Raw genomic sequence first — 13,594 nt, 5'->3', positions numbered from 1 at the left:
AGTTTAAGTACTTATGAGAGAGTAAGCTTGGCTCACAATATATTTAGGAAACAGTATTGTTAAAGACAAGGTGGGTGAGTTAATATCTTTTATTGGACCAACTTCTGTTGGTGAGAGAGACAAGTTTTTGAGCTGCACAGAGCTCTTCTTCATGTCTGGGAAAGGTAATCAGAATGTCAGCATTCAATACAAGGTGGAACAGCATGTTAAACACAAATAGTTAACACATGTTGCAAGAAACCATTCAGAATGAAGTGAGCAATTAACACCTCTGCACTCATAGGACAAAGGAGAGTTAGTGGGTTTCAGATTATTGTAATGAGATATAAAAACTGATGTAAACAGGGTCAGAATAATATCACTGATATCTCTCTATCAGTGCTATAGAGGGCGAACAATTTATGAGTTTGCCCTGCATAAGCTTTATGCAGGGTAAAACGGATTTATCTGGGTTTAGACCCCACTGGGAGTTGGGCATCTGAGTGCTAAAGACAAGCACACTACTGTTGGCTGTTTTCAGGTAAACTTGCAGCTTTGGGACAAGTGATTCAGACCCTGGGTCTGTGTCTGGAGCCAGACGGGAGTGTCTGGCTCAGCAAGACAGGGTGCTAGAGTCCTGAGCTGGCAGGGAAAACAGGAGCAGGGGTAGTCTTTGCACATCGGGTGGCAGCTCCCAAGGGGGTTTCTGTGATCCAACCCGTCAGCCAACTCTGTCCACATATCTATTCAAGTGACATCATCATAGGACCTAATCACATCAGCCATACCATCAGGGGCTTGTTCACCTGCACATCTACCAATGTGATGTATGCCATCATGTGCCAGCAATGCCCCTCTGCCATGTACATTGGCCAAACCGGACAGTCTCTACGCAAAAGAATTAATGGACACAAATCTGACATCAGGAATCAAAATACTCAAAAACCAGTGGGAGAACACTTTAACCTGTCTGGTCATTCAGTGACAGACCTGCGGGTGGCTATATTACAACAGAAAAACTTCAAAAACAGACTCCAAAGAGAGACTGGTGAGCTAGAATTGATATGCAAACTAGACACAATCAACTCCGGTTTGAATAAGGACTGGGAATGGCTGAGCCATTACAAACATTGACTCTATCTCCCCTTGTAAGTACTCTCACACTTATTATCAAACTGTCTGTACTCGGCTAGCTTGATTATCACTTCAAAAGTTTTTTTTCTCTTAATTAATTAGCCTCTCAGAGTTGGTAAGACAACTCCCACCTGTTTATGCTCTCTGTATGTGTGTATATATATCTCCTCAATATATGTTCCATTCTATATGCATCCGAAGAAGTGGGCTGTAGTCCATGAAAGCTTATGCTCTAATAAATTTGTTAGTCTCTAAGGTGCCACAAGTACTCCTGTTCTTCTTTTTAGGGTCAGAATAAGTTCTCCCCTGGCCTCTAGTAGTAATGAGCTGGGGGAGGGGAGGACTTCAGGACCAGACCATATTTGCATAAACACCTACTCTGCCAAGGTTTTTAGGAGACAGCACTGCAGTGCCAAAGTGATCCGTTTTGGCTGGTGTTTGGTTACAAATTGAATGCATGGGTAGTGAAATATTGTTACCCTTATCGTATGAGTAAAGGGCAGCAGAACTGTGCTTAGCTTGTGCTGATTGAGGGGGTCACCCTCAACTGAACTGAACTCCTTAACCAGGGTGTAGGGATGCCAAACCCCAGTGAAAGGAGAGCGGGGCGATAGACAGGTATTCCTATTCAGTGTGGGCTCTGCTTAAGGGCAGGTCTATGCTTAAAATGCTGTAGGGGTGCAACTGCCCCAGTACAGGATTTCAGTGAAGACACTACTATGCTGACAGGAGGCCTTTTCCTGCTGACATACTTAATTCATCTCCATGAGAGATAGGCGGTAGCTATATTGATGGGAGAAGCCCTTCTTTTGATGTTCCTAAGCAACAGAGTGATGCTGAGATAAGTTTATAGTGCAGACCTGGCCTTTGAGTCCTAGACAACATTTGACCCTCCCCGTCTCCACTGTTTTAGGCAGAACTGATTAGGCTCCATTGAGAGTCTTTATTTTGGTAAGTGATCACCAGAGCTGCAATCACTGATTCTCAGATGTAGCTGTTGAGCCTTAAGGCATGTCTACACTATAAAATTAAGTTGATTTAAGGTTAGGTTGACTTCCAGCCACTGCAGTAATTAAATCGGCTGTTCATGTCCACAATACCCTCCTTCTGCCAATGGTGTGCGTCCTCACCAGGAGCGCTTGCACCGACTTAAGTGCGGCAGTGGGGGGCAGTCAGACCCAGGATGACAGGGCTCCAATGGTGAGCCCTGCACAGGGCTGACAGCTTGGGCTGTCAAAGGCAGCAACAGACAATGCAAGGAATGTAGTGTCTACACGGACACTGCATCGATCTAACTACATCGACCAAAGCACTACACCTCTCGTGGAGGTGTAGTCGTTAGGTTGGTGTAGTGGCTGACTTATCTTGGCGGGAGCAACATTGTAGTATAGATGCTTACAGAGTTTGGTTGACATAAGCTGCCTTACGTCCACCTAACGCTGCAGTATAGACCAGGCCTTAGACCTGCTGTGGACAGTGTTACAATGAAATGGACCTCCGAGCTGGCATTGAGGTTCCCCACTACCTACTGAAATCACTGATAGGTGGGTTTAAGTGGTGGAACCTCAGAATGTGGCCTCTCAGAGGGTGGCAGTAGAGAAGCAGCAGTGCCAGAATGAACAATGGTGGCAGAATGAACAGTGGCAGCAGCGGCTAGAGGTGCGAGGGTGAATAATGGTAGCAGGTGGCCAAGTGAGTAATGGCCACAGTGGGCAACGATAGCACAGTGAATGGTAGCAACGGTGAGTCAGTTGTGGAGGTGTCAGCAGCAGCTGAGGTATTGCTTGATGTTCCTCTCCCTCCCCCCATGGTGGTAGGTGAATCCACATGAACACACCTCATAACTCTGGGTCTTTGCTGACCAAGGACAACTGACTGTGAGTGGGTGGAGGGAGAGGGGAGACGTGTGCAAGGGGACACTTATTCCTCAGACGTGCCCACCGCAAAGTAAGAAACTGAGGCAAAGGACACTGCCCAATGCACTGTGCGGTCAGGCTGGCTTTTGATTGCACATTTTTTTTTTAATGTGGTTGTGGTGTTTTCCCAAACTAATGCTGGGTTCCCTTTCCCTTTTATTAAAAGTATGTTTTGTTATACACAGACTCGGTGCTTGTGAGTGGGGAAGTATTGCTTCTTAGAGGCACTCATGGGTGGTGTTAAATTTTCCCAGATTACTGGGTGGGGGCTCGATCCAGTTCTGGTTTGTGTTGTTAAGAGGGGCTCCTAGATATTGAACCCAGGCCTTGCTGCTACTGATTACCCCTGGCAGAAGGGTTACACCAATGTCTCTATTGAGTCCATGATATTTGGTGTGTAGCAGAGTTCTGAACTTAAACTCCCAGGCTGGTCTATAGAAGGTGATCTGCACGTTTCCTTTGAGGATGGGGACTGAACAGTCAGATATGGAGTGGTCATTTTGTGAACTGTTCACTGACGGATGACAGGTTTTTTGTCTTTTATCATTTTTCTGTGCAAGTTCATTTGAGAGTGTAGTCATTATCTAGTTAACCTTATAGCTGTTGTTGGGGCATTTGATGCACTGATGAGGTACACCACATGTTGTGATATGTATGCGTATGGCCCCTGGATATTAAAAGGTGTGTTGGAGGGGTGGGGGAGATGTTCATAATCCTAGCAGTGGAGATATGTCTGTAGGTTTTGTATCTGTTCTGGCAGGGTCTGGTGCCGCTTGGAGTTGGTGTGTCCTGCTCTGTGGAGAGCTTGCTTCTAGGGTGACCAGCTCTCTCAATTTTATAGGGACAGTCCCAATATTTGGGGCTTTTTCTTATATAGGCTCAAATTCTGCCCCCCCCCCCCACTGTCCCATTTTTTCACACTTGCTGTCTGGTCACCCTACTTGCTTCTAATGATGAGCTTGGCAAGGTTGGTGGGGGGTGTTTGAAGACCAGAAGAGGGGGTTCCAAAAAGATTTCTTTCAGTATGTGGTGCCCATTAAATATGCGACAAAGAGTCCTGTGGCACCTTATAGACCAACAGACATATTGGAGCATAAGCTTTCATGGGTGAATACCCACTTCGTCAGATGCAGGTAGTGGCCACTACCTGCATCTGACGAAGTGGGTATTCACCCACGAAAGCTTATGCTCCAATACGTCTATTAGTCTATAAGGTGCCACAGGACTCTTTGTCGCTTTTTACAGATCCAGACTAACACGGCTACCCCTCTGATACTTGACATTAAATATGCATTGTAATTGTTTCATACTGTGACCGAATGCACCCCTGAATTCACACTTTACATACTGTTGTGATATTTTGTACAAAATATGAGTTGTGAGGTATCATTTGAAAAATGATAACTCACTGGACAATAATGTATGTAGCAACATTATATGTGAAGTCGTGAACATAAGCTGAAATCATGACTGTAGTCTGTTTACCAGACAAGTCTGGGAAGTGAGTAAACCTGTTTCTCAAAGACAAAGGTCAAGTTTATGCCCCAGGCAGGTGCCATCAGAGGTGATGTGCCATCACCTGTCAAGTGGTATTTCTTTGGCAAGGAAAGGGGGCAGGAACAAACAGATTTGCATCTTAGCAAGGAACAGCAAAAAGCCTCCCCTCCACCAGATTCCATGTCTCCTTGCTCCTGGCTCTCAACTGGAAAGGACTTTAGGGGTTACTCTGAGGAAAATGCACTTAAAAGGGAGACTGGACTATAAAAGTGAGGGGCAAAATGCCCCAAGTTCTCTCCCTCTCCTAAGAGGACAAAAGAATCCAGCTCTTTGACTTTGGGTGGGATCCTGACGTGAAGATTCATCAGTAATGCTGTTAGGAGCTTGTGGTAAGAATTTTACCTTGAATCAAGCCTAGGTTGTAAAGTTGTAGTATCATGAAGTTTTTATCTTTATTTTTCTTCTGACCATTTCTGACTTTAATGCCTCATTACTTGTACTCACTTAAAATCGATTTCTTTGTAGTTAAACTTTGTTCTTTAATCACAATCAACCTAGTGTTGTGAACTGTGTGGGTAACTCCATTTAAGGTGGCAAGTTGTTGTAAGGGAACAATAAACAGGGACAATGGACCTAAAACATCTGAACTGTCCAGGAGAGGGACACCTTTTTCTGGGGGGGGGGGGGGGGATTTAGGACTGGGAGTGTGTTGTGGTTACCTTGCAAGTAATAACCGTGGCAGGAGTTTGCTGACAGGTTGCTTGGATAAGAGTTGCTGAACCAGGCCCATGGCTCTATGCAGATATTCCAGGGTGTGACCTGCATGACGTTTGGCTGTTTGTGAGGAGTCCAGGTTGGGAACTACAGCAGCAAAGCGTTCTGAGGCATCCTAGGTTGCAGAGTAGGGGTGAAAAAGCCCCTAACTGGTTATGATTGCATCCTGAAATGTCACAAATACCCTGTATGGGCCAGAGTGGGGTCATATGTGACAACTAGGGGTATGCAGTCAGTGTTCTTTTCTACATTGGATGGCCCATTTCATAAGGTGATCTATTTCTCTGTAATGTCATTGTTTGGTGAAGGTGGGTTTAAGTATGTTAAGGTGTGTATGCTGGACTGTTTCCTAGGAAAGTTTCCTGTGGGATCTGAGTTCCTGGCTGGAAATAACAGATTTCTTGGTGTGTGTGTGGGTTTCTTGTTGGATTTGTGGAGGTAAATGTGAAGATCCGTGAGTTTCTTATATATCGTTATCTGCAGGTTCCCTTGTTGAAGCTGACTGTGGTGTCCAGGAAGTTGACACTATGTGGGAGTGATCTAGAGATAGTTTGATGGATGGGTGGTGGTTGTTGAAGTTATGGTGGAAATCTATGATTGGGACAGAAAATGGCAATTTCCTGCAGTATCCTCCACAGACCTTAATTCAATAAGTTAAATCTAACCGTGTTAATTTTATGTATCATTGTGGACCAAGGATTGGATGTCATTGCAGAGGGAAGGTAACCACAGCTCCTCCAGGAACTAAGAACAGTGGGAGGTGATTAGGCAAATTCACTCAGGTTATAACACCTCCAGACCATGTTTCACCTTCTGGGGAGGCTGCATGTACCTGTATTTTCTAGAAAACCAAGAGACAAAGAAAGCAATTTCTGCTCATCTTAAACTGTTTCTTCTTGATTAGCTAGGTCTGTGGCTGATGAGGGGAGAAGCTGTTGTTGCCTTAGTCCTAAATTACCAACAAAATTTTAAATCATCCCTTTCTAGCCCGCAGAGGGCATATCCCCAAATTGCTGACAGATTCTCCTTTTTGTTTGTCTCTGGTTGTTGAAGGCTGTTTGGTTCTACTCAGAGTCTGTGGTTTGGTGCAGAGACTGTTCTACAGCATGCTTGACAGAGGCATATTCCCCTGGGCTCTCGTGTCTGTTCTTCAAACTCCTCCTGGGCTCTGCTTATGAGCAGCAGGCCAAGAAAATCCATCTTGATGGCCTCATTCTAGCCATTTATTATTGCAGCTAATTCAAAATGGTTGGCCCAGCCTTAGCCAATCCCCAGTACACACTTTGGGCATGAAAATGAGCTGCCATATTTCTCTGCTAGTGGTGCCCTGTCTATTTTCTCCATGACGGATCAGGGGGAATGTCAATTATTTGATTGCTGATTTCCACCCACCAAGTATTCCCCTGGTATCTTGTACCCATGGCACCAGCAACCCTACCTCTGCCAGCCAAATCTATCAGCTGTCTCTCCTCCCACCTGGAATGTAATGGTATCCCAGAGTTACCACCAGTTTAATATAGCTGCTAAGTACAGTAACACCCCAAGTCCATTAATGTGCTCAGCAGTGTACCAGGTGTAGCATGACTTGGAGAAAAGGGAAGAAGGTGCTTCAGTTGCTAGGCCATAGAGGCGCTAGCCTTGGTGGGTCTCAATAAATGCTCAGGCAGCTGGCTCCAGTGAAGGGATAACTTTGAGACTGGCAGGAAAGGGGAGTGGCTTGAGCAGTTACACTTCAAGGTAAAACTGGTTCCTAACTTGGCCCCAGGGAGCAGCTCAATGGAGGGAGACAACTCCTCAGGCCTTGTGCCTCCGGAGCCCTCTCCAGCCCAGTCCTCTATTAAGGCATGAAGGAACTTGCAAATTTCCGAGTCAGAATTAGTCCCTGGTGTATCTCATTTGGAGGGCATTTGCAGCAGCCTGCTATCAGGAGCTCTGCTGCAAGTGTGGTGGCAGCTACGCCACAAGGCCCCCATGATCTCTGGCTGTAGATAATTGTCCTTAATAAGGCCGAAAGCCTCTTCTCATGGATCGAACAACCAGTCAGGGGACACCAACCACTTATCAGATTCATTCCCAGTGTGTCAGGTGCTTTGGTTCAATAGCCTTCTTCAGGCTTCTGTCTCTTTAAGAGACTGAGCTAGCCACAGTCTCTGACTCTCCTTTCAGGTCTCTCTCTGCTCAGTCATCTGACTGCAGGGTGCCTGCCGCTTCCCACAAGGTCTGCATGGACCTGAATCCTGGTCACAGCCCTCTCTGTATGCAGATCTCTGGGTCCTGCTGCAGCCTGCTCCTCCTCTTGTCATGTGGTTACTCAGCAGTTTCCCTGGCAGTCAGCTTCCCTGCTCCACTTATGGCTCGCCATGCTGCCACAGCTTCCCCTAGAGTTGTTACTTCTTGGGTCAGGGTCTTTCAGGGAGTTTCTACCCTTTCCCGCTACTGGTGGGGGGAGGGGGGATGGCAGTATGTGCTGTGGGGAGTGGGTTGATGGGAATAGTACCTTTCCTGCTTAGTAGATTCTTCATGCTACCTGAACCGACTCCTGGGTATAATTTAGGACTAAGGCAACAATAGCTTCTCCTCTTGTGGGCCACAGACCTAGCTAATCAAGAAGCAATAGTTTATGATGTGCAGAAATTGCTTCTTTATGTTCTGCCCTGATATGACATTTATATGTAGGTAGGTTAAATAATACATTATTGTTGTTTAATTAGACTTATTTGCCATTTTGTCCTTCCTTAATATCATACATTTAATCTGGAGACAGACAGTGACCCAAACTAGTATTTTTGTATTCAGACCACTTCAGACTTTTACTCATTCAGACCGTCATATGTGGTTTTCTCCATTCAGAATGGTTTTTTGATCATCATCACTGTCCTGGCATGTGGGTCTCTCCAGGGAGTTACTAGTAGAGATGTTGGAAACATCAGCTTCCACGTTTGTTCTGATTCCAGGAGGAAAAAAGAGACACACACAGAGAGAATGAGCCTTGAAGCACCACATGGTCATAGAAGGGGAAATTCCCTCTTTTTCCACTTAAGAATGTCTCACCTGTGCTAAGGCCATGTCTTTTCTCAGGCCCCTGGAGGGAGCTGTTGTGTATCAAATAACCACCTGAATCTGATTCACTGTTGCTTTACTTCCCTATGGCAACTGGGATGCTGAGGATATGTCTACACTGCAGTTAAAAACCTGCAGCTGGCCCATTCCAGTTGACTCGGGACTTGTGGGGCTCAGGCTAAGGGGCTGTTTAATTGTGATGTAGATGTCCAGCCGGAGCCCAGAAGTCTACACTGCAATTCAACAGCAGCATAGCCTGAGCCCCGTGAGCCCAAGTCAGTTGGCCCAGGCCAGCCGCGTGTGTCTAATTGCAGTGTAAACATACCCAGAGCGTCCCAACACCTCAGTCCATTTTTGGATCTAGCCCTTTCTGCTTTCCCTTAATAATTGACAGGCATGTGAAGCTTCAAGGAAAATGCCTCTTCCTTGCCATAAAGCTGTACTTACCACCTCCAGGTTCAGTTACAGATTCGAGAATGCAGTATATAGCTCCAGTTTTGGGGTAATATTCAGATAGTTTATTGAATGTTAGAAAGAGATGTTTCACTATTAGTTATTGTGATTTTTGTTTTTGCATAAAGTATTTGGTAGATATTTTAAATTATAGATTGAGGATTGCGAAGGAGTGAACTATCCCATTAAGGGTCAGCCAGGAGCTCACACCCAGGACAGCCTGGGTATAATGAGAGGGGCTCCCTGCTCCACCCTAGGACTGACCTATTTAAACAGGAACATGGAGCTAAGCAGAGGAGAGGGGATTAGAAGCTATTGAGGTTTTAGTGGATGGTGGTTATTCCTCCCTCCCTCCTGTTTCCAAAGACTATGGCCTTGTCTACACTGGCAAGTTTCTGCACAGTAAAGCAGCTTTCTGTGCTATAACTCCCGAGTGTACACACTGCCAAGCCACTTAGTGCGCAGAAACTGCACAGTTGCTGCGCTGTAAAAAAAGCACCCTGATGAGACGTGTACGGCTTTCTGCACCGGGGGTACAGCGCCGTGGTGCCAGTGTAGACACCCTGGTCGATTACAGCACTGCGATTGCCTTTAGGAGGTGTCCCACAATACCTGTTCTCGCCTCTCTCATCATCAGAGAGGTTGAACTCTACTGCCCTGCCCTCAGGTGACCAACCCCCTTAAATTCCTTTGGAATTTTGAAAGTCCCCTTCCTGTTTGCTCAGTGATGTCTTCAGTGGTCTGAGCACATCTTTCCAGGTCACTATGCCTGCTCCACTCACCAGCGATCCCCAGCTTGGACAATGCGGAACTGCTGGACCTCATCAGCATTTGGGAAGAGGAGGTTGTCCAGTCCCAGCAGCACTCCCACTGTAGGAATTGTGATACCTATGGACAGATTTCACGATACATGACAGAAAGGGGCCATGACCGGGACACACTGCAGTGCAGGGTCAAAGTGAAGGAGCTGTGGAACGCCCACCACAAGGCACGGGAGGCAAACTGCCGTTCCGGTGCTGCGCCCACGAGCTGCCAGTTCTACAAAGAGTAGAACGCGATACTCGGTGGTAACCCCACCTCCACTGCGAAGGCCACTGTGGATACTTCGGTGGCTCACATGCCAGTTGAGAGTGGACTGAGCCAGGAGGAGGAAATCTTGGACGAGGATGTGGAGGGGGAGGGGGACCCAGCGGCAGAGGATGACCCGGAGGTCAGAGATGCATGCAGCCAGGAGCTCTTCTCTACCCCAGAGGAGGCTAGTCAGTCACAGCTGTCTGATTTTGGCGAAGCGCAAACATGAGAGGAGGCCCCTTGTAAGCGACTTTGATTTTGGGAATCACTGAAGCAAGTTGTTGGGGGCAGGAGGGTTGCAGAAAGCAAGCTTGTGCCTATGATTCGTGTACCACCACATGTCTAGTCTGAGCGGTGGAACAGGGTGTTGATTGACTCCCTCACTTCATGGGAATCTGCCTCAGAGATCTCCAGGAAACTCTCATGGAGATACTGGGTAATCCACTGCCACAGGTTCTTTGGCAAAGCTGCTTTGTTTCTTGCCCCATTAGGGGTAACTTTCCCGCACCACTGTGACATCACTGGCGGTGAAGGGGGCGGGGAGGAGGAAAACATTGCTGCAGACAGGCAAGCCACATGAGGGCCAGGGTGGAAGCCACAGTCTTGGAGAAGACCCTCCCTTGATTCCCTGCTCATCCTCAGCAGCGAGATATCTTCCATAATGAACACAGCCTGTGGAAAATGTGGGGCAGTAATGATTATAAGGCCCCCCCTGTAGTGCTGGCTCTCTCCAAGAGCCACATGCCCAGTGTACAGTACAGTGCTGGAACCCTGATTTCCCCCGCCCTTGTGATTACTCACCATTTTGGGGGTCTTGTGGCTCATGTGTGCTTGCCTGGGGTCAGCCAGTTAGTGACAGGTGTGTGAAGAGTGGCTGTGTTTTAAATCAGTGGTCTGCGTGTTGCAAACAATACTGCTTCTGTAAAATGTTGCATTTTGGCTTCACAGAGATGATCTTGGGAGCCCAGCCTCCCTCTTTGTTATCACCAGCCAAATGGCTGCGCAGAATTAGAAAGTGGCCACAAAGAACTAAAGAGGACTTTCTGCGTGAGGTCATGATGCACTCTGTGGCTGAGAAACAGGAATTGAAGGAGCGGTGGGACAGAGAGAAGAAGCAACAAAAGGAGAATGCGGTGCACCAGAATGAAGCCATGGAGCGGTTCTTAAATGTTATGGAGAGCCAAGCGGACATGCTTCAGGCGCTACTAACTTTTCAAACCAAGCAGCTCTGTGCCCGCCCTCTCCTGCAGCTGCTTTTGCTAAACTCTTTCCCATGCGCCCCTTAGACACCACCAACACACTTTTATCAACCTCCTGGCTCCAGTCTGTACCTGCTGCATTCCACTCCTCTCTCATCACAGTCCAGCCCTGCGGACTCCTAGTACCCCCTGCACTCAACACCCGTCCCTCTGCAGTTTAGCCCTGCTGAAGTACAGAACCCGCTGGAAGAAATGATAAAAGGGGCAGTGACATCATGACTTGACCTCTCTCCCCCCTCCTCAGCAGTGAAGGGACACATTTTTCAGCACTACTCAGCCCATTTAGGGGCTGGGAGAGGAAGACCCTTGTGTAGTTCCTAGGTAGGTTAGGAGAGACTCACTCGGCTTTAGTGATGAGCAGGAGAAATCCCCAGAGACCGAGAAATCCCAAACATTAGCAGGGGTGTTGGAACAATTTTTATAGTGGGGGTGCTGATGATGGAAACCATGCATTTGGTGTTTGTTATTCATTCAAGCTTGGGGGTGCTGCAGCGCCCACATCACCCCTAGTTCCAGCAACACTGAACAGCAGGGAGCACTAGACGTGGGACAGGGAGGCATCCAGCCAGCACACCAATTGGGGGTCACTAGTTTAGCCTCCATCTCTGAACCTTCCCTGAAACAGGAAACAACTTAATGTAGTGGAAACCTCCACCCAGTCACCAGAGACCCCCCCAAATCTCCACTCCCACCTGCCTGTGCCACAGTCACTCAGGTCTTCCCTTAGCACCACAGTGGCACCAATGGAAGGCCTGGTTCTAGCCCCTTTGGGGACCCTCCTTTTACACTAGCATAAGAAGGTGTGTGGGATCCCATCCACCCTGGCCAACTCCCACTGGCTCGGAGGGGATACCAGGCCCTCTGAGGCTCTGGGAGCAATTGAATCCCAGTATGTGGGTGATGGCCCAGCTCTAGCTTCCTCATGCATCAGGTCTCTGGGACCCTGTAATGTCTGTTCCCTTCTCCTTGAGGCCCCGAAGAGAAGGTCCAGATCCTGAGTCTCCATGCTTTCTAGTAACTACTGGGCAACAGGGACATAGGCCCCTTTGGTAAGTCACCCCGCTAGTGTCCATCATCCTGCTGGTTCCTTCCTAGGCTTCCCAAATCCTGTTTGACAATACATGTGGTAGGGGGCTCCCCCATTTGCTAGGGTGTCTCAAATTCCCATCCCCTTTGCCATTCAGGAGACCCATTCTCCAGCCTTTGGGGAGACTGGAATTCCCCCAGCAATGACAGCACTGCTAGAATCAATCTGCATGTGGTAATCTGCCACCTGGTGGGAAGGTGTGACAGGGTCCCCAGGGTGCAGCCTGGACTATGGGACCACTGAGCCCTCTGTCCCACGAACCTGGGATGCCTTTCACAATGAGATGCTGTGTCAAGCCACAAACCTCTGGCAAGTATTGCATTTACACAGACATCCAGAGGCAGGAACACAGCCAACTTAGGCTTGGTCTACACTACCCCCCCCAATTCGAACTAAGGTACGCAACTTCAGCTACGTGAATAACGTAGCTGAAGTCGAAGTACCTTAGTTCGAACTTACCTTGGTCCACACGCGGCAGGCAGGCTCCCCCGTCGACTCCGCGGTACTCCTCTCGCCGAGCTGGAGTACCGCAGTCGACGGCAAGCACTTCCGGGTTCGACTTATCGCGTCCAGACTAGACGCGATAAGTCGAACCCAGAACTTCGATTTCCAGCCGTCGAACTAGCTGGTAAGTGTAGCCAAGGCCTATGTTACATGAATGCTTTCCCCAGCCACTCATGAACCAACAATAGAGAGGGTCCAACCAATTCCCCCCCAGTTTGTCAGCCTTGCACCCCAGAGCTGTATTGTCTTGCCCTGGTCCGAAGCCTGGCCAGTGTAAGTTCATTACCCAGTCCACTCCTCCCTCAATGTGGAGAGGAGACACACAAGCCTTTGTAAACTGAGCTGAGATTTCCCAAGCACTTCAACCAAAACACACTGTTTTAGGTAAAATATAAAACAGATTAATTAACTACAGAAAGATCGGTTTTAAGTGATTATAAGTAGCAGGCATTGAGATCAAAGTTGGTTACTTAAGAAAAAAAATTAAATTCACAGTCTGAGTCATAGGCACCAACTCCGTGGGTGCTCCAGGGCTGGAGCACCCACGGGGAAAAATTGGTGGGTGCTCAGCACCCATCGGCAGCTCCCCGTCCCCCCACCCAGCTCACCTCCGCCTCTGCTCCACCTCCACCTCCTCCCCTGAGCGCACAGTGTGCCCCAGTGCTTGAGGCGCGAAACAGCTGTTTTACACAGCTGGGAGAGAGGGGACAGGATGGGGAACACAGCACGCTCGGGGAAAAGGCGGGGATTTGGGGAAGGGGTCCAATAGGGGCAGGAGGGGGTGGAGTTGGGGCAGGGACTTTGGGGAAGGGGTTGGAATGGGGGCGGGGCGGGGAAAGAGTGGAGTTGGGGCAGGGTAG

Source organism: Trachemys scripta, chromosome 1, assembly GCF_013100865.1.
Source record: "Trachemys scripta elegans isolate TJP31775 chromosome 1, CAS_Tse_1.0, whole genome shotgun sequence".
NCBI classification, from domain to species: Eukaryota; Metazoa; Chordata; order Testudines; family Emydidae; genus Trachemys; species Trachemys scripta.
Note: the sequence above shows the minus strand (reverse complement) of the source record.